This window comes from Panthera leo, chromosome B2 (genome assembly GCF_018350215.1).
Source record: "Panthera leo isolate Ple1 chromosome B2, P.leo_Ple1_pat1.1, whole genome shotgun sequence".
Taxonomy (NCBI): domain Eukaryota; kingdom Metazoa; phylum Chordata; class Mammalia; order Carnivora; family Felidae; genus Panthera; species Panthera leo.
This window is the reverse complement of record NC_056683.1, coordinates 38,371,208-38,389,183: the sequence shown is the minus strand read 5'-3', so window position 1 is coordinate 38,389,183 and position 17,976 is coordinate 38,371,208. Positions and strand designations below refer to the sequence as shown.

The 17,976-nt window shown below is 49.7% G+C and overlaps 1 long non-coding RNA gene across 1 annotated transcript; it reads right to left on the bottom strand.

The window, feature by feature from the left end:
- Positions 1-11,915: 11,915 nt before the first annotated feature.
- LOC122219005 lies at positions 11,916-15,651 on the bottom strand. Its single transcript, XR_006202214.1, has 3 exons — positions 15,573-15,651; positions 14,597-14,747; positions 11,916-12,140 (listed from the first exon to the last, which is right to left on the bottom strand). It is a non-coding gene; the product is annotated as an uncharacterized LOC122219005 (long non-coding RNA).
- Positions 15,652-17,976: the final 2,325 nt, after the last annotated feature.

Here is a 17,976-nt window from a genome sequence, read left to right as displayed (position 1 = left end):
GCCTCTCAGCCCAACTTTGCATTGAGGCCATTGCTGTGGGCATCGGCTACTAGGGCTTCCTCTGGCAACACCTCTCCTGGGCTGTTCAGCCTCTCCCCTGACCTCGGTAGTGGTTGCTGGCAGGAACCTGCTCGGCCACACAGACCTGGGCACAACCCCAGAAGTGCAACGTTGTCAACACCCCCAATGGCATGAAGCGGCCAGTGCCCCACAGTGAGCAGGAACAACAGGATAATGGTTCCTCCTTCCCACACCCCCCACCCATGTTGAGTAGACGTTCCCAGAGAAGTCTCCCAGCACTTAGTGCTGGTAAGTCACACTTGCATCAGCTTGCTGTCCCTATTCCATTCTTCCCTCCCCTGTATTTCTCTTCCTTCCCCAAATACACTACCCATAGCCAAGACCCTGTTTCAGACTTTGTCTATTTGGGGGGAGACCAGGTAAGACATTTTAGATGGCTGGGTGACTGTGGACAGTCTGCTCACCCTCTCTGGGCCTTAGTCTTCCCCCTGCACAGTGCAGAGATACTGGGCCACATGTACTCTGGGGTCCCGCCCTCTGTGCACCCCCGGGGCCCCTTCATAGCAGTGTGTCAGCTCCAGCTGAAATCTCCCCCAAAGCAGGGCCCACGACCGCCTCAGCCCGTCTGTGGGGGACCCAGTCCGGCATCATACCCAGTCAGTGGAGGCGGAGGAGAACAGCCAGAAGAAAGCGTTAATTACAAAGTGAAGCAAACCAGAAAGAAAGCCCCAGGCTCAAAGCTAAATCATGTGAAGGGAGAGAGGGTGGAGGTTGCTAGGCGGGCACTGAGCCCATTAATAAGAATGAGCGGGAATGATGTGCGCCAGCCGAGGGCAGAGGTCAAGCATGCAGCCTGCTGCTAATTAGCTGCAGTGGCTTTGGTCACAGGTCACTGAGAGCAGAAAACACGGGGTCCCGCCCGATCATTGTTGCAGGAGCTGGGGGAGAGGGGAGGGGAAGCAGAAGATGGGTGGGGGCTGGTGAACAGGCCGGAGGCACAGGCTGGGGTCCATGGCTTGCACTGAGCTGTCAGATCCTTTGAAAGTGATCCCAGATCTCAAGCTCTGCTCCTGTGGGCTGGTCAGGGGCAATTCAACAAACCTTCCCTGAGCGCCTGCCTCTACCAGGCTCGGAGGGAAGCGGACACAGTGTCTGACTTCACAGAGGCCTCTGTCCAGTGTGGAAGGAGCTTCCAGATGGGGTGAACACAACCTAGGGAGCACTCCCAGGAGTTGAAGTGTCAGGAAAGGTTTCCAGAAAGAAGCATCTTCTTTGTTGAAATCTAGGGGAGGGGAGAGTGGAAGTGATCGAAGTAAGTCAAACAGGGTAACTGTGGGGGTGGGGAGAAAGACTGCCTGGCAGAGGAAAGTGTGTGTGCAAAGGCCAGAAGGGAAGGCAGCAGGGCAGGATCAAGAGCCACAGTCCTTCTGGATAACCGTCCCTCGGCCCGTGGCAACAAGCCACTGCTCACTGGGACATGTACCTCTGGAGGGCTCCCCTGAAGAGGAGCTCTCTCCTTTTGTGGCTCTCACCTCTTCCCCTGGGCCTTCAGAGTAGTAGAACTGAGTGGCTCAGGGTATGGCCAAAGCTGGTTGTCTGGATCCTGGGCCTCCAGCTTAGAATTCCGTTCTGCCATCTCAAGATGGAACCAGAAGGGAAACTGTTCAGTCACCATTCCAGGGGTCAGGTGGGAATGAAGGGATGTCATTCGTGTATTTATTCGACAATCACTAAATGCCTACTCTTTGACAGTCTCCCTACTGGATGCAAAGCCACAAAAGCAAGTAAGTCTTATCAGCTCCCTGCCCTCCCTGAGCCCCCAGCAGTATGGAGATAGATCCATACACGAATAATTACAGAAAACCTCAAATAATGGTCACTTGAGCAAGACAGAAGTTCGTTTCTGCCTCATGATCAATAGGCAGAAGTAGGCAGCCCAGGGCTAGTATGGCAGCACTATATGAATCTGAGACACATCCCTTTATCTTGTGGCTTCACCTTCCTCAGCACATAGTATCTTTGGTGTGATTCAGTATGGCTGCTAGAGCTCCAGCCATCTCATCCACATTCCTGCCAGCAAAGTAGAGGAAACAAGAAAGAGAAGGGCACTCCTCCCTTTCAGGACACTTCCAAAGAGTTGTCTAGGCTGCTGTAGCTTATGTCCTATTGGCCGGAATTTAGTCAAATGGCCACACCTACTTGCAGGGAGGATGGGAATATAGATGTTCTTCCAGGAGTCCATGTACCCAGCAAAAACTTGAGGATCCCATCCCAAAGGACGATGGAGGATAGTGAAACTGAAGACACCTTGGAGTCCGGTACAAATCAGAACCCTTCCTGGCCAAAGATGGCAGAATTCTAGGCTAGGAATTTGCACCCTTGCGTCTGATTCAGGTCAAGGAGACTTTGCTACGTGTCTTCCAGCACAGAATCTCAGATGGTTGTTAGGCACTAGGAAACTGGATCCTTGAGGGCTCGAGATCCAAAAGCAGACTCCCCTGCCCCATCGGCCTTCTCTCTTTTTCCTTCTCAAGTGTCACTTTCCCAGTAAGGCTTTTGCATTCCCAACTCCTCAGCCTCTGCTTCCCAGAGGCCCCCAGCCAGGGCTTGCCGCAGACGCTGCCCAGGATGGCTTTTATCTGCTCGATGCCACTCCTGCCTCCGGCTGCCGGCCGGAGTCCCAGACAGTCCTGGACCAGCTCCTGGCACCTTGTCCTGTGCCGAGCGCCTCTTCCTTCCTTCCCAGGGCTTCTCTGACGCCCAGCATTGTGATCCAACTGACGTGAGTTGGCTCCTGGGTGAGTCACAGATGGAAACGGGACCAGGTGAGCCATCGCACAAAGGAAAGTTTACGTGCAGCAAATAAGGAGATCACGGGGAATAACTTCCAAAGTCCAACCACTCCAGGCACCAGTGTAGAAGGCTTCTTTCTGTTTAGGGTTAGGATGGATTTTTAGATAGGGGAAGCCTGTGTAGAGGTGGGCAGGAGGTTGTGCATGCACCTTAAGAAAACACGCCTTTAAGCACATTGTATGTTATGTAAATGAGTCTTGGGCTCCTCCTTGGGCGGAGACTTTAGTATTATAATGAGGTAAGGGTAACTATTGGGCACTCCACGGGTCACGCCACAGCCCATCTGCGCAGGCGTGAGTTGGGGTTTGAGTTCAAACTGGTCTGGGTGGTCCTGCCCCCAGAGCTGTTACTCCAAGGCACTGGTTGTTCCTGGAGGGATAGTTGCGATTTCCATCACGGGATGTTATACTTGTTGGGTCTTTTGCCCGAGCTAAGAGATAAGATTGAAAGCAGAGTTTAAGGAAACAATGTGGGACAAAGGTCAGTGAGCACAAGCAGGTGGACAGTAAAGGTCAGGTCTTAGGGTCTAGCCGGTGACAGCATGGGTGTGCTGTGGGCACTTGCTCGGTGTTCAGGTGCCCACAACCAGGAAGTGTGGAGCACCTTTGGCCAAGAGCTGGGGCAGCAATGGATACTTTTTCTCCCTTTCATAATCCCTGGGTGTACAGGGCTAAGACACATTGTTCCACAAAGTGCCTGAGACGTCCCGTGGGGTTTAAGCACCGGTTACTTTCAGGGCTGGCCCGTCCCACCTGCAAACTTGATCTGGCTTTCCCTGTTCAAGTTCCGTGTCCCCTTCTCCCTTCGTCCTGCTCACAGGGACCACAGAGCTGCCTGCTGGCAGGCCACCCTTTCACATTGCTGTCCAGCAACTGGGCCTGGACACAGGATGTACACGGAGGCTGTGCTCTCTCTCTCTCCCTGTTCTACTTCCCCTCACAGGTCAGGAACTGCCCAAGGAGCACTTGACCAGAGTTCAGAAACCCGGGTTCAAATCCTGGTCCTGCCACATTGCAGCTGTGAGTCCTTGGGCTTAACCTCCCTGTGCCCCCACTGTCTGATCTGTGATGCAGCAAGTAAGTGTGCTTACACACTGGTTGTGTGTTGCACATCTTCAGGGCACATCTTCATGGTGATGCCCCTGGAGTTCGGCAACATGAGGCCCTGATCCACACAGGGTAAAGTGAGTAGTGGATGCTTCTAACACACTGCTTGACACGCGGTAGTGGGTGAATGGAATATACGTCCCTTTCTCCTGTCATTAATCTGGGGATACCCGAACGTCAAAGGACCTGTCTTTCTCGTGGGACAGAATTGCTAGGACTGTGCCTCCCTTATGGGAGAAAGAGCTCTCAGAGGGCAGGGCTGTGTCTGCCCTCAGTGTCTAGGAGCTCCTCCAGTAACCTAACTTTCTGAGAGCATTAATACAGTGAGTTCCCTGAGGGCAGGGCTGCGTCTCCCCCTTAGACTGGGGCTCCTTAAGCGCAGGTATTGGGAGTTTCTCTTTTCCTAGCTCCAGCTCGGCAGCTGTCTCTCCTCCGGGTCCTCCACCCTTTCCTGGCACTGCTCCAGTCTCCCTTCTGTTCCAGAAATGGCTGTTCTCTTCCAGGCAAGCATGCTGTCTCCCAGTCTCTGTCTCCCCTGTTTTGACTGAATCGGTCCCCTGCTCATCCCAGTCTCCCGCTGTCGCCTTCCCTCCCTCCCGCCAGTGTGTATGAGGATGAACATGTTGCATTATGCTAGCTGAGCTTACCCTTTGGTGATTAAAAGGAACATCATGCTGCCAGCAGAGTAATCCTAATTACAAACTGGAAACCACTGCTTTTTACCAAGAGACAAACGGGGACATTCTGTGCCTTTTCCAGGCACAGCGGGAGGTGCGCCGAGCTGGCACAGGCTTCGAGGGAGCTGGGTGGTGGAGCTCCGCAGAGAAGCTGCCTGGTCCCCTCTGGTTTATCCCTTCCCCCATGAGGGGGAAAGAGACTGACCATAGCACAGAGGGAATGAAATCCCTTCACAGGCCAAGTTCATTGACAGGCATCAGTGGCCCAGAACCACAACCTCTCCCCTGGGAAAACACAGAGGCTGCTGCACCCCCTCCCCAGTCCGAGCCAAGGACTCCCTCCTTTCTGTCACAAGGGAAGCCAGAGCTTCTGATAGTCAGCGAGGGGCCTGCAGTTTTCCAAGACACAGCTCCATTTTTTTCTAGTCATTTACTCCTTCTCCCCTCCCTTGTTCCCTATTCCCCTCCTCCCCTACGTCAGTCATCAGACACAAACTTGGTGACATGGCGTAGCCCTGGGGATACACAGTCAACAAGGGAGATGGGACCTCGCCATGGAGCTTTTATTCTAATAGAAGAGACACTAGCAAACAAATGATTCTAGAAAATAGCAGCTAATATGAGTGTGATGGTGTTACAAGGCAAGAATACAGGGTGTCTTACCTAATCCGGGGTTAAAGTCCTACATAACAAAGCTCGATGTTATTATTTGTCAGGAGTTGTCCCAATTCATCCACTCATCCACTCATTTATTCATTCGCTACTTACAAAGCACCCACAATGTGCCAAGTCCAGTTGCCGGGGTGGGAAGGAAGCCCACAGCACCCCTTCCTCTCTGCTCATGGAGCTAACTTTCCAGACGGGAGACAGATAATGAACAGTTCAGACAGTGATGGTTACAGTAACACCTAGCACCAGGCATTGTGCTGTCTTTCAGACACTTCATAGACTACTCCTTATTCTGAGAGGCATTGTTACTCCTAACCTACAGGTGAGGCCACTGGGGTTTCCTTAAGGCCATAGACTCTTCTGAATCTCTGTGCTGCCCAGAGTGCTAGAAATAAAGGCAGTGTGAATTCTGGGAGGTCAAAAAGAAGTCTAACCCTTCCCTGGGAGTCACTGTGGACCTGCTGGTTCATGGTCTACCTTCCCGGCGACACCGTCCCCTCGGGTGCCGCCTGACAAGTCGTTGCCAGATGGATGAAGAAGGCCAGTCTGATCTGCAGGCCCGTGCAGCCGCCCATGCTGACAGGCATTTCCAGGCTCAGTAGAGCCCCACTTTTTTCCTTGATAGCGACAGTTTTCTCAAGGCCTTCGGGGGGAAAACCATTTTAAATGTAATGATTGCCTTTTACATATGTCTATTGACTTTTCTCCACGTTCCATTGGCATTTTCCAATACTTGGCTAACACAACAGCCCGGTTACAGCAATTCAAGCAAACGAGGACATGCATATTCATTGTTACTGCTCCAATCCAGGAGGGCTCAACTTTGGGGACCAGCCTCACTTTGGGGGTGGGACATGGGTCCCTTCCTTCTGCCTGCTGCCCTCCTCTCTGCCCCATGCCTTGCAGTAAGTAACTCCCCAATCAGGGTTGGGGGAAGAATGACATACACCTGATTCAACTCAGGGGTGTCTGTGGTGCTGTTCAAGGCCAAGGGTGGGGCAGGGGCGGGACAGGTGAGGTAGTTGAGTTAGGCGAGGTCTTTGTCTCATCCTTGAGCTGAAATTGCCCAAGGTCAGGCCTGACAACGTGTTCTGTGTTGGGACGGGGGAAGTGCCTGGATTGGTACCGTGGAGGCTCATCTGCAAGCTGAGAATGAGGGGGAGTGGGGACACAGCCCAGTGTGGCAGGTACGCACTTCAGATCTTTAATGACATACCCCCTTGGGTCTTTCTGGTTTGTTTGTTTTTTTAGTTTATTTCTTTATTTTGGTAGAGACAGAGTGACTGTGTGTGTGCATGAGTGGGGGAGGGGCAGAGAGAGAGGGAGACAGAAAATCCCAAGCAGGTTCCACACTGTCAGCATGGATCCCAATGTGGGGCTCGAACTCATGAACCACAAGATCATGCCCTGAGCCGAAATCAAGAGGCAGCTGCCCAACCCATTGAGACACCCAGGCGCCCCTCCCTGTTTTGATTTCTGAGCTGGAGGTGAGGATCCCTGTCCTCTCCTGCCATCTAGAAGGTTGGGGCGGGCATACTGAACACAGTCAGTGCCCCACCCACACCCCCTCTGGTGCACACCAGCCACCTTCCAAATGCCTGCAGGTGCTTTTGAGTTTCTTGGCTGAGGGCTCTCCTTGGCCTCTGGAGCCTTCTCTGTTTGTGGCAAACTAGAGGAGCTGGGGAATGAACGTGCCAGGGGCAGCTTAACCCACGTTTGATGGAAACAGGTACATAAGTTCAAGGTGCACTGACTCCTCCTGCTCCTCCAGCTGGTAATCAGCTCTCCGTGCACATGGCACTGGCTTCCTTACCTTCCCTACCCCACAGCCCCTCTCCTCTTCCTGTGTTTCCTGGGATCTGCTCCTCAACTATTTGCACTCAAGTCCTTTGCTCAGGCGTGTGCAGGGTGAACTCGAATGAAGACAGTGGCGTCGTTAGGTGTGTGGATGCAGATACCTTAGACTTAGAACTTGGGCCGGTGACTTAACCTCACTTGTAAAATGGATAATGACAGACCCAACCTCATAGAATTGTCTGAAGAGTGGATGAAGGATGACATAGAAAGCTTTATAATAGGGGGTGCCTGGGCGGCTCAGTCAATTAAGCATCCGACTCTTGATCTGGGCTCAGGTCACAATCTCACAATTTGTGAGTTTGAGCCCGGGGCTCTGCCTGGGAGCCTGCTTGGGATTCTGTCTCTCCTTCTCTCTGCCCCTCCCCCACGTGTGCACATAAGCTCGCTCTCTTTCTCTCTCTCTCTCTCAAAATAAATAAATAAACAAAAAAAATAGAAAGTTTTTCAATAGTACCTGCCTTGTGGCAAATGCTTAAATGTTATGAAACCATGAGCTCCACAAGGTCATGGGCATTTCCAGCCTCACACTGTGTGTGCAATTAACTGTTGTGAGTTGGGGCTCTGGTTCCCAGCCTGGCCTGGTACCTCTCCCCACAGTGCACTGTGCCTTTCCTGAAATTGACAACTGTTGCCAGGCAGGGGAGCCCAAGTCAATCCCCGGGTGTCGCCATCCTCTAAAGACACATGACCAGGCTACAGAGGTCAGACCTGGGGGTGACATTTTCATATTAAATGAGGCCTATTCTCTGGCTTCCCTTCCCTTCACCCTGGGCAGGGGTGACCGTAAGAGGCCCACGGCAGCTTCTCTTAGGACTGCAATTTTTAATTAGACTCTGCTCTTTGAAAAGACTAAAATGTTACACAAATATGAGTTGTTAATAAAAACAATTAATCTTGCTGGGGCAAGGAGGGCCTCTCCCTTCTCCTTGATGGAGGCAGTGTAATAGAAAATAAAAAGGAAGGAGACCAGGAGTGTAGTCCCAGCCTGTTACTACCTCACTCAGTGACCTTGAACAAACCACATCATTTGGGGGGGGGGGGGGGCTCTCTCAGCATGCTGTTTGATAAAATGAGGGTTTTAAAGACTCCTCCCATCTCTGATTCCAAGGCGGATCTCAGCAAGGATTGCAGGTGGGGGACCAGACATTTAGTGCCTGTATGTGCCCAACGATTTTCACCCGTGGACAAATCTATTCTGCACATGACCCTATTATCTAAGGCCCACCTCCTGGTTTATAGACGTGGACACCAAGGTTGGGAGCAGACACATAACTCAGCTACTGTCACGAGTTAGCAGTGATGGAGCCGGGCTGCGCGCGTGCATGTGTCTCTGTGCACGTGCACAGCGGTGTTTGTGTAACGCAGGTACTTGAACGTGTGTGTTTCCGTGTGGTTGTTTGCCTGAGTGACTGTGGGTGTGTCCACACGCTGTGTGTCCGGCTGTAGGTCTGCTTGTGCGTCAAGCTGCACGTGTGTGGGTGCACACGTGTGGCATCTGATCGACGTCTAGTTTCCTCTGAGACGCCCTGAATGGCAGGGACCCCACATCCCGTTCTCTCTCTCCTCTTGCTTCCCCCTCTCCTTCCTTTCTTCCTTCACTCATTTCCTGTGTCTCTAGACAGAACCACCTGAATTGGTTTTCTTTTGAAAAGAAAACAAAGCCGGCTCTTTCCAAACTCCGAATGCTTTTACCTGCTGGAAAATCCATAACAATTAACCAGATCTGCTGGAGGGGAAAAAAAAAAAAAAATCTGGGACCTGCTGAGATGGTTCTAGCAAAGGCGGTTGTTCTCTGAAGCTGGTTAAAAATTCAGAGGGAGCATTGGCATATGATATGAGGAGCAGTCTTTTACTAAAGAGATTTAATGGCCCACAATTCAATTTGAACTGAAAGAATCCCCCCAATGACTCCTTATAAAGTCTTCCCGAGCCCTGAGTCGATATCTATGGGGCTGGTGAGGAGCAACTATCGATTAGCTGTCTCTGCCAATGAGCATTACAAGCCAAGGAGGTTGGAGGGGAGTCGTGCGCACAGTTTCACGGGCTGCACCTCATAAAATCGGCCCGTATCGACCAGACCAGTGCCGTCCAGGCCAGGACAAAGGATGGTTCATGCAGAGCCTGAGAGTGAATCAAAGTCCCTGGGAACCCACTGGGATGGATGAAGGCACAGTCGTCTCTCCTCCCAGAGGGCGTGTGACAAGGGGACAGGAGTCATGTTTCTCGTTTCGAGCCCAACAATCCTCGTGTGTGAGGTGAGACCTGATCTTACAAGACTTAAAGTTTCCTTGTGTTCTAGGCACTTGGTTCCCAAAAGTCACAAGTGTCTGTGATGCCACATTTATCCTTTATGCTGCCGATTTGGCATCCTCGGCTGCACGAGAACGTAGCAAGTATTCCAGAGTCCGAAAAAAAATAAAAAAAAAAAAAGGCTTCCAGGCATTTAAAAAGTCTTCATGATAAAGCCTACGTGTTAAAATACGTGTTCTAGTCAAGGAATAGCTATTTAGACCCTCGCTCAGAGCCTGTTAACTCTTGTTTTATACACAATTCTAATAAACTTGATTTTTTTCTGGTCTCACGTGCCATTTTCACACTAGTAAGCGACAAGTAATATTTAAGGGAACGATAAAGGATGGCTCCACCAAAGGTAGTAACACTATTGGCAGCAAGGGGTGAGAGCTGGCTGAAAAAGCTCAGGCAAAGAAGCTGTAAAACCGGAGTGGAGTAGACACGAGCAAACAGTCATACACTCCTGAGTCTCTGTATTAGTCTGGGCTCAGGCTACCAAAACAAAATACCATAGACTAGGTGGCTTAAACAGACATTTCTTTTCTCACAGTTCTGAATGCTAGAAGTCCGAGACCAGGGTTGCTGGCAGGGGTGGTTTCTGGTGAGAACTCCCTTCCTGGCTTGCAAAAGGCCATCTTGTTACTGTGTCCTCACGTGGCCTTTCCTCTGTGCGCTGGAGAGAGAGAGAAAGCCCTGGTGTCTCTTCCTCTTCTCCGAAGAAGAGCCGTTCTACTGGATCAGGCCCCCACCCTTAAGATCCCATTTAACCTTTACGACCTCCTTCGAGGCCCTGTCTTCAAGTGCAGTCACATTAGTGAGGAAGAGCCTCGACTCACTTCAGTCCCTAACAGTCCCCAAAGTCTGCAGTGTCCAGCATGGAGCCTCTGATGTTCAGGAAGGATTATCTACAGCAGTTCTGAAATCATGTGTAGTTACTTTGCTTTAAGATGGCAGGGGAACAAGGGATGCATTTTATAAAGATTTCCCCTCAAAGGGAAGAGAATATTTGCCAAAATATTGGCTTTTAAGGGAGAGAGCTCCATTTATTTTTTTTTTAATTTTTTTTTTTAACGTTTATTTATTTTTGAGACAGAGAGAGACAGAGCATGAACGGGGGAGGGTCAGAGAGAGAGGGAGACACAGAATCTGAAACAGGCTCCAGGCTCTGAGCAGTCAGCACAGAGCCTGACGCGGGGCTCAAACTCACGGACCGCGAGATCATGACCTGAGCTGAAGTCAGACGCTCAACCGACTGAGCCACCCAGGCGCCCCGAGAGAGCTCCATTTAAAAAGAATATCACTGTTGTGCAATTATTCGTGTTCAGGGTCCTAACAGAGCTGTTAAGAAATGTCATCCTCCAGTTAGGATCATTTGAAGAGAGTCTAATAAAGCAGCTGTTTACAAAGGTGTGGGCAGATAGGGAAATCATGAGGCTGAGCACTGGAGCAGGCTGGTAGGGATGGGATATATGCCCCTTGGCCTGGACCAAGACCCTAAGATGAGAAGACTGCCCACAAAGAAATGGAATCTTACTACTGGGGCCCAGGCAGACCACAGCAGGGAGGAGGGGGAAATGGAACGTGAGTACCCTGGGCTCTCTGTTTTCCCACCCTCCCTCCAACCTCCCACATGGCTCCCAACATGCCAAATCCAACCAGAAGTCAGAGAGCAGGGAGCCCAAGGGTTGAACATGTGGTTTCAGCCTCCTGGAGGAGACACGGAATAGTAAACCAAAGATGCCCTGGGGCCTTACCTGATCTGAGGTGCACCTGGCTCTGGGACAGGTTATCTTGTCCATCCCACCGTGTGTCGCAAGTAGGAGCTGGGCGGGGGGGGGGGGGGGGGGGGGGGGGGCAGTCCACTTCTGGCTTCCCTCCTCCCCATTCTGGCCCTATTGGGTTCTCTTGTCTTCCCTAAAGGGGGGGGGGGGGGAATGTACTTAAAGTGCCTGTCTAGACAACCCACTGTGTCTCACCATCAAATGCACAGAGTGGTCCCCTGTTAAACAAAAAGAGAAACTCATTTCACACCATAAGGCTTTTCAAAATGGAGCGCCATTGTTGATCCTTTATTCAAGTCCCGCCCAACCTGAGGCTCCGGAACCACTGCCGCCACCGCCACCCACCACCCGGTGCTGAAAGGAACAGAGCCGAGCAGGCTTCTCCACACCTGCAAAGACGGATTTGCACCAAACGGCTCTAATTAGCACATTCCGAGCTATGATTAGGTTTCCAGGGGAAGCATGCCAAATGCCATTAATTATGGATGTGATCTTAAATTATTCACTTGGAATGTTTTTTTTTTCCTTGATATGCCCCTTTCATCTCCCACTAACTTTTTGTCACATCCAAGAATAGATCCAATTAAGCCTCAAAAAGCAGAAGTTTGTTATGTTAAAGAAAAGGTAAACTGAAAATTAATCACTTTTTTTCTCCCCAATAGTGGTGCTGGTGGTGATCAGGAAGCAGCCCAAACAGGAAAAGGCATTTGGTTTTCTTCCTTCCCTTTCCTTTCTGCACAACCTTGGTCCATATGGCTCATCAGAACTGCCTTGCTCTTTCCGATGGGAGCCTGGCTGAGGATATCTTAGGCACATTCCCCAGAAAGCAGGTCCTGAGCTGAAGATTTGTGTGCAAAGGATGTATTTAGGAAGCTGGAAAGGAACTGAGGAAGAAGGACAAAGAAGGTGAAGCAAGGAGTAAGTTCAGGCAAGGTCCCAGCCTCAGACTGATCCTGGGGGGAGCTCTGTCGTGTAAATTTCACATCAAATCTCTAAGGCAAGGGTGCTGAGCTCTCTGACTCTGGCACCAGGCAATCATTGACTAAGGGCTGCTGTGGGCTGGAAGGGACTCAAAGTCCCAGACACTTGCCTGCTGACTACAAGTGGAGACTAAGCAGTTCTCAAAGGCGGTTCTTTGAAAAGAACATCAGGCATAGGCCATTAGAAACAAAGTATAAGCTGGAAACGGACTGCACAGAATGGCACGGTCTCCACTAAACGAGCCTCAACAGGATCATAGACAGAAGAATTGAAGATAGAGAGCAATTCTGTTTCAGGCCCCCAAAGGTCAGCATGCCTGTGGCGTGGTCTGTCGGCACAGATGCTCTAAGCACCCGTGTGGACCCAGCACTGCGCTGTCTGCTGTGGTGGAGACACGGGCAGATCCTGTGGAGCTTACTCTCACCGGTCTAACACAAATGAAAGGAGAAAGTTGAAGGTGGCCTGATTAAATACAGAGACGTATTGTTGAGACCTAATTGCTGGAAGGGTTCATAAATGTGAATGTGAGCTGGGCTCTGGAGGATGGAGAGGGAAAATAATGACTTCTTGCATGTAGGGGTTTGTAAAACACTTTGTGAAAAGCACTTTCCTTTTTCTCATTTAAGCATTCGAGCAATTCCCTATCAAAACAACACCAGCATTCTTCACAGAGCTAGAACAAACAATCCTAAAATTTGTACGGAACCAGAAAAGACACCAAATAGCCAAAGCAACACTGAAAAAGAAAACCAAAGTTGGAGGCATCACAATCCCAGACTTCAAGCCATTATTACAAAGCTGTAATGGTAGACAGTATGGTACTGGCACAAAAAAAGACACATAGGTCAATGGAACAGACGAGAGAACCCAGAAATGGACCCACAAACGTATGGCCAACTAATCTTTGACAAAGCGGGAAAGAATATCCAATGGAAAAAAGACAGTCTCCTCAGCAATTGGTGCTGGGAAAATTGGAGAGCGATGTGCAGAAGAATGAACCTGACCACTTTCTTACACCATACACAAAAATAAACTCAAAATGGATGAAAGACCTGAACATAAGACAGGAAGCCATCAAAATCCTGGAGGAGAACACAGGCAACCACCTCTTTGACCTCAGCCACAGTAACTTCTTACTTGACATATCTCTGGAGGCAAGGGAAACAAAAGCCAAATGAACTATTGGGACCTCATCAAGGTAAAAATCTTCTGCACTGCAAAGGAAATAATCAGAAAAACTAAAAGGCGACTGACAGAATGGGAGAACATATTTGCAAATGACATATCAGATAAAGGGTTAGTATCCAAAATCTGTAAAGAACTTATCAAACTCAACACCCCAAAAACAAATAACCCAGTGAAGAAATGGGCAAAAGACATGAATAGATACTTTTACAAAGAAGACATCCAGGTGGCTAACACACATGAAAAAATGCTCAACATCACTCATCCTCAGGGAAAACAAATCAAAACCACAAGAAGATACTATCTCACACCTGCCAGAATGGCTAAAATTAACAACTCAGGAAACAAAAGATGTCAGCGAGAATGTGGAGAAAAGGGAACATTTTTGTAATACTGGTGGGAATGCGGACTGGTGCACCCACTCTAGAAAACAGTATGGAGGTTCCTCAAAAAACTGAAAATAGAACTACCCTACGACCCAGCAATTGCACTAGTAGGTATTTATCCTAAGGATACAAAAATGCTGATTCAAAGGGGCACATACACCCCAATGTTTGTATCAGCACTATTGACAATGGCCAAAGTATGGAAAGAGCCCAAATGTCCATCAACTGATGAATGGATAAAGAAGATGTGGTACACACACACACACACACACACACACACACACACTGGAATATTACTCTTCAATCAAAAAGAATGAAATTTTGCCACTTGCAACAATGAGGATGGAACTAAAGTATATTATGCTAAGTGAAATAAGTCAGTCAGAGAAAGAAAACTATCAAATGATTTAACTCATATGTGGAATTTAAGATACAAAACAAATCAAGATGAGGGAAAGAAGCAAAAATAATATAAAAACAGAGAGGGAGACAAACCACAAGAGACTCTTAAATACAGAGAACAAACTGAGGATTGCTGGTCAGGTACAGGGTGCGGGGATGGGCTAGATGGATGATGGGCATTGAGGAGGACACTGGTTGGAATGAGCACTGGGTATTATATGCGAGCGATGAGTCACTAAATTCTATTCCTGAAATCATTATTACACGATATGCTTACTAACTTGGATTTAAATTTAAAAAACAAAGAAATAAAAGTAAAATTAACATTATAATAAAAAATAGGCATTTGAATAAGACCCTGAGGTGGTATAATATCCCCATCTTACCAATGAGAAAAATTGAGGCTGAGAAAGGTCGTGGGCTGCCTCGGCCAGGACGTTGCGGGGCCATGTGGCAAACCCGTACCTTGAGTTTACAGCTTTTGATCTGAAGGCATGGGTTCTTTCTGCTAGCCACACTGTCTCCCAGGGAGTAGGTCTGCAGGCAGAGGGGAAAAGGAAGGACACTCTGGGTGGGGGCAACAGTCCAAGCAAAGCATTGGTGCTTTAAAACCGGCAAGTAAAGACCATAAGGAAAAGAGCTTGTTTGATTAATTTCCATGTTACAGTGTCCTTGTGTGCCATTTGTTCCCACCCCCTTGACCTGCCCCTACCATGTCACAGTGGAATAAAATAGTGTCTCTCTAGAAGGAACTCAGTCCTGGAGGCAAACCCAAGGGGGGAAGTGGCTGCCCACCCGGGCCTTTTCCTGTAGACAGGAGCCATGCAGGAGGCTGGGAGACAAAGGTGTGCATAGGACGGGAAGGACACTGTTGACCAGAGACCCAGGCCAGGGAAAGCTGCCCCACATGAACCAGATAGGGCAGAGCCCAAGCCTACCACTGTACAGCCAGTGATGCCCCAGGACAGTTCCACCCCAGGCCAGTGGCTGCTGTTTCCCAGTCCCATCTCAGCCTCAGAGTGGCATTAGGGAAAGATGGGCAGTCAGTCCAGTTCACCAGACATTTAGTGAGCTTCTACTATGTCCCGGACACAGGTACCAAGTGTCTCATACACTATAACTTGGAGCACTTCCAAATCTACTCAAGAATCGGGGCACCCGGGGGGCTCAGTAGGTTAAGCGCCTGATTCTAGGTTCCGCCTCAGGTCATGATCTCACGGTTTGTGAATTTGAGCCCCAAGCTGCACTCTGTGCTGACAGTATGGAGCCTGCTTGGGATTCTCTCTCTCTCTCTCTCTCTCTCTCTCTCTCTCTCCACATCCCTCCCCCCCAAATAAATACATAAACTTAAAATAAATCTACTCAAGAATCATCAGCACTCCTCCCTTCAACAGATGGAGCCAAATTCCCTCGTGTATGGGCTGACTTAGTGATTTTTTCCTGGTCAACAGAATGTGGTGGAAGTGATGATGCGCAACTTCCAAAGCTAGGTCACAAAAGACAGTGCCACTTCTGCCTGCTTCTCTTTCTCTTGAACTGCCTGCACTGGGGGAAGCCAGCTGACTAGCTGTTAGACACTCACACAACCTTGGAAGAGGCTGACATGAGGAGAAACTGCAGTCTTCCACCAACCCAGCGTCAACTTGGCAGCCATGTGAGGGAGCCATGATGGAAGCCATTGCTGCCCACCCCCCCCCACCCCCGGGTTCCTCCAGCCCATCCAAGCCTTCGGGTGACTGGCATCTTGTGTGCAGTTTAATGAGACATCCCAGGCCAGCACCACCCAGCTAAGCCACACCCAAATTTCTGACCTAGAAACCATAAGAGAGAAAGAATACTGTTTTTTTTTTTTTTTATTTGCTAAGGTAATTGGATAAGCAGCAATGGCCAGCAGAACGACAAAACAGAGTGTCCAGACCCCATTGAAAATAGGCCTTCTTGATTCCATTTAGGAATTATTACAGTAAAAATACAGAAAAACCTGAATCCAAAAGCCTTTGAAAATGTTGGGTGGTTTTGCTGAAGATTCTTCAGAAAGAGGAGGAATGAGGCAGGAATTACATCTCACAGCAGAGATCCAAGCCCCTTAGAATCTTCCTTACCCTCCTCTTCTTTCTGGAAAATGCTCTCTGGATAGATCTGCTTTTGCCAGAACTCCAGCCTGCCTGCATCATGGCTCCACAGTGCATCCATGGGTAGCATCATTCCAGTGTTCTCCCACCTGTTACCCGCGCCCAGTACAGCAGAGGGTCACCAAGTAGGACGAGCATGCTTGGAAAGCTAAATAAGTTGGTCCTTGTCACCGCAGTGAGACCAGCTGTGGACAAGTGTTCAAGATCAGTGCAAGTCCAGAGGAGACCATGCACCTGCTGGGGGTCACCAGAACTTCATAGAGAGACAAGCTGAGATGAGAAAGATGCTGGCAGGTAGAGAGGGTGTGCCTGGCTGAGTCCTTAGGTGGAGTAAAGGCGCCAAGGCACCACGATGGAAAGGAGGGTGGCATGTTTGGGGAATGGTGCCCTGTGGCTCCTGCACCTAAAGAGAAAACTCCAGGATTCAGAGAGCTTCAGCCAAAGTGCCTGGGGGTTTGGGATTCCCAAGACAACCCAAGTTTGCCATAACCTTGGAGTTTTCTTCCTTTCTTGGAAAACAGCCCGGTTTGGGGTTCAGTTTGGTCACTAAACTGAGTGTTTTGGCCTACAAGTTCACCTCTCTGGGCCTCAGTTTACTCCTCTGTAATACAGGAGGCTATACAAGGTCACATGACTCTCAAACTGCAATTAGTTTGGAATCTCCGGAAGAGCTGGTTCAATGCTGATTCCTGGGCCCCACCCTTAAGGGTTCTGAGTCCTCAGGGCCAAGGCAGGGCCTGGGAATCTGCATTTTAACAAGGGTCCCCAGGTGCTTCTGCTATAGGCGGCCCTCACATTTTAGTAGCTTCCTAAAGTACCATGATGCTAGGAGTCACCTGGGAAGTTGTGAAAATGGCTTCCAGATCTTTCTCCTGGAGATTCTGGTCCAGGGAGCCAACTAGGCAGTGATTCTCAAAGTGTGGTCCCAGGAGCAGCAGCGACGGGCACCTCTTGGGATTCGTTATGCAGCCCAAGTAAATTGTCAGGTCCAACACGAGACATACTGAATCGAAGTCTGGGGGCAGGGCCCCCAGTTGTTTGAACAAGCTCTCTGGGTGAGTCTGGTGCCTGCTAAAGTAAGACATCCACTGGTCTAGAGCTTGTAATACTGAACAATTATGGCAGGTCGTTCTTAGCATTGGAAAGGGTTGGGAAGCCTTCCAATCACCAAGGGCACTTCTGGCTCCTACTGCCCAAGGTTCTGGAAGGCCTAGATTCTCCCCAACTTGCCTCTGGTCCTCTCTGGGAATAGTTGCCCAGGAAACAGCCAGTATTTCCCCTTTATAAGCAAGTATTATTCAGAAGGACTGGGAACCAGGTAGTTAACCCCCTCCATACACACACACACCTTGTATACGCACATCTGCTTCTCCACACCTGGCCTCCAGCTGCTCCTTTGAGAACTCGAGGCCACGGAGAAAGTTCCTGAACCCAAGATTTACCAAGATTGAGGCTGGGTCAGTAGGGTCCACTTCCTTATATTAATTCACTCTTGCCAGCTGACATCTCATTTTCTGGAAGGCGACCTATGGAGCCTGGCTCCCCTGCCCCCTCCCCACCAGCGCCCCCCCTCCCTCCCCGCAGGGCAAGAACATCCCTCAAAGAATAACAAGGAGATCGGAGCAGGTGCTGGG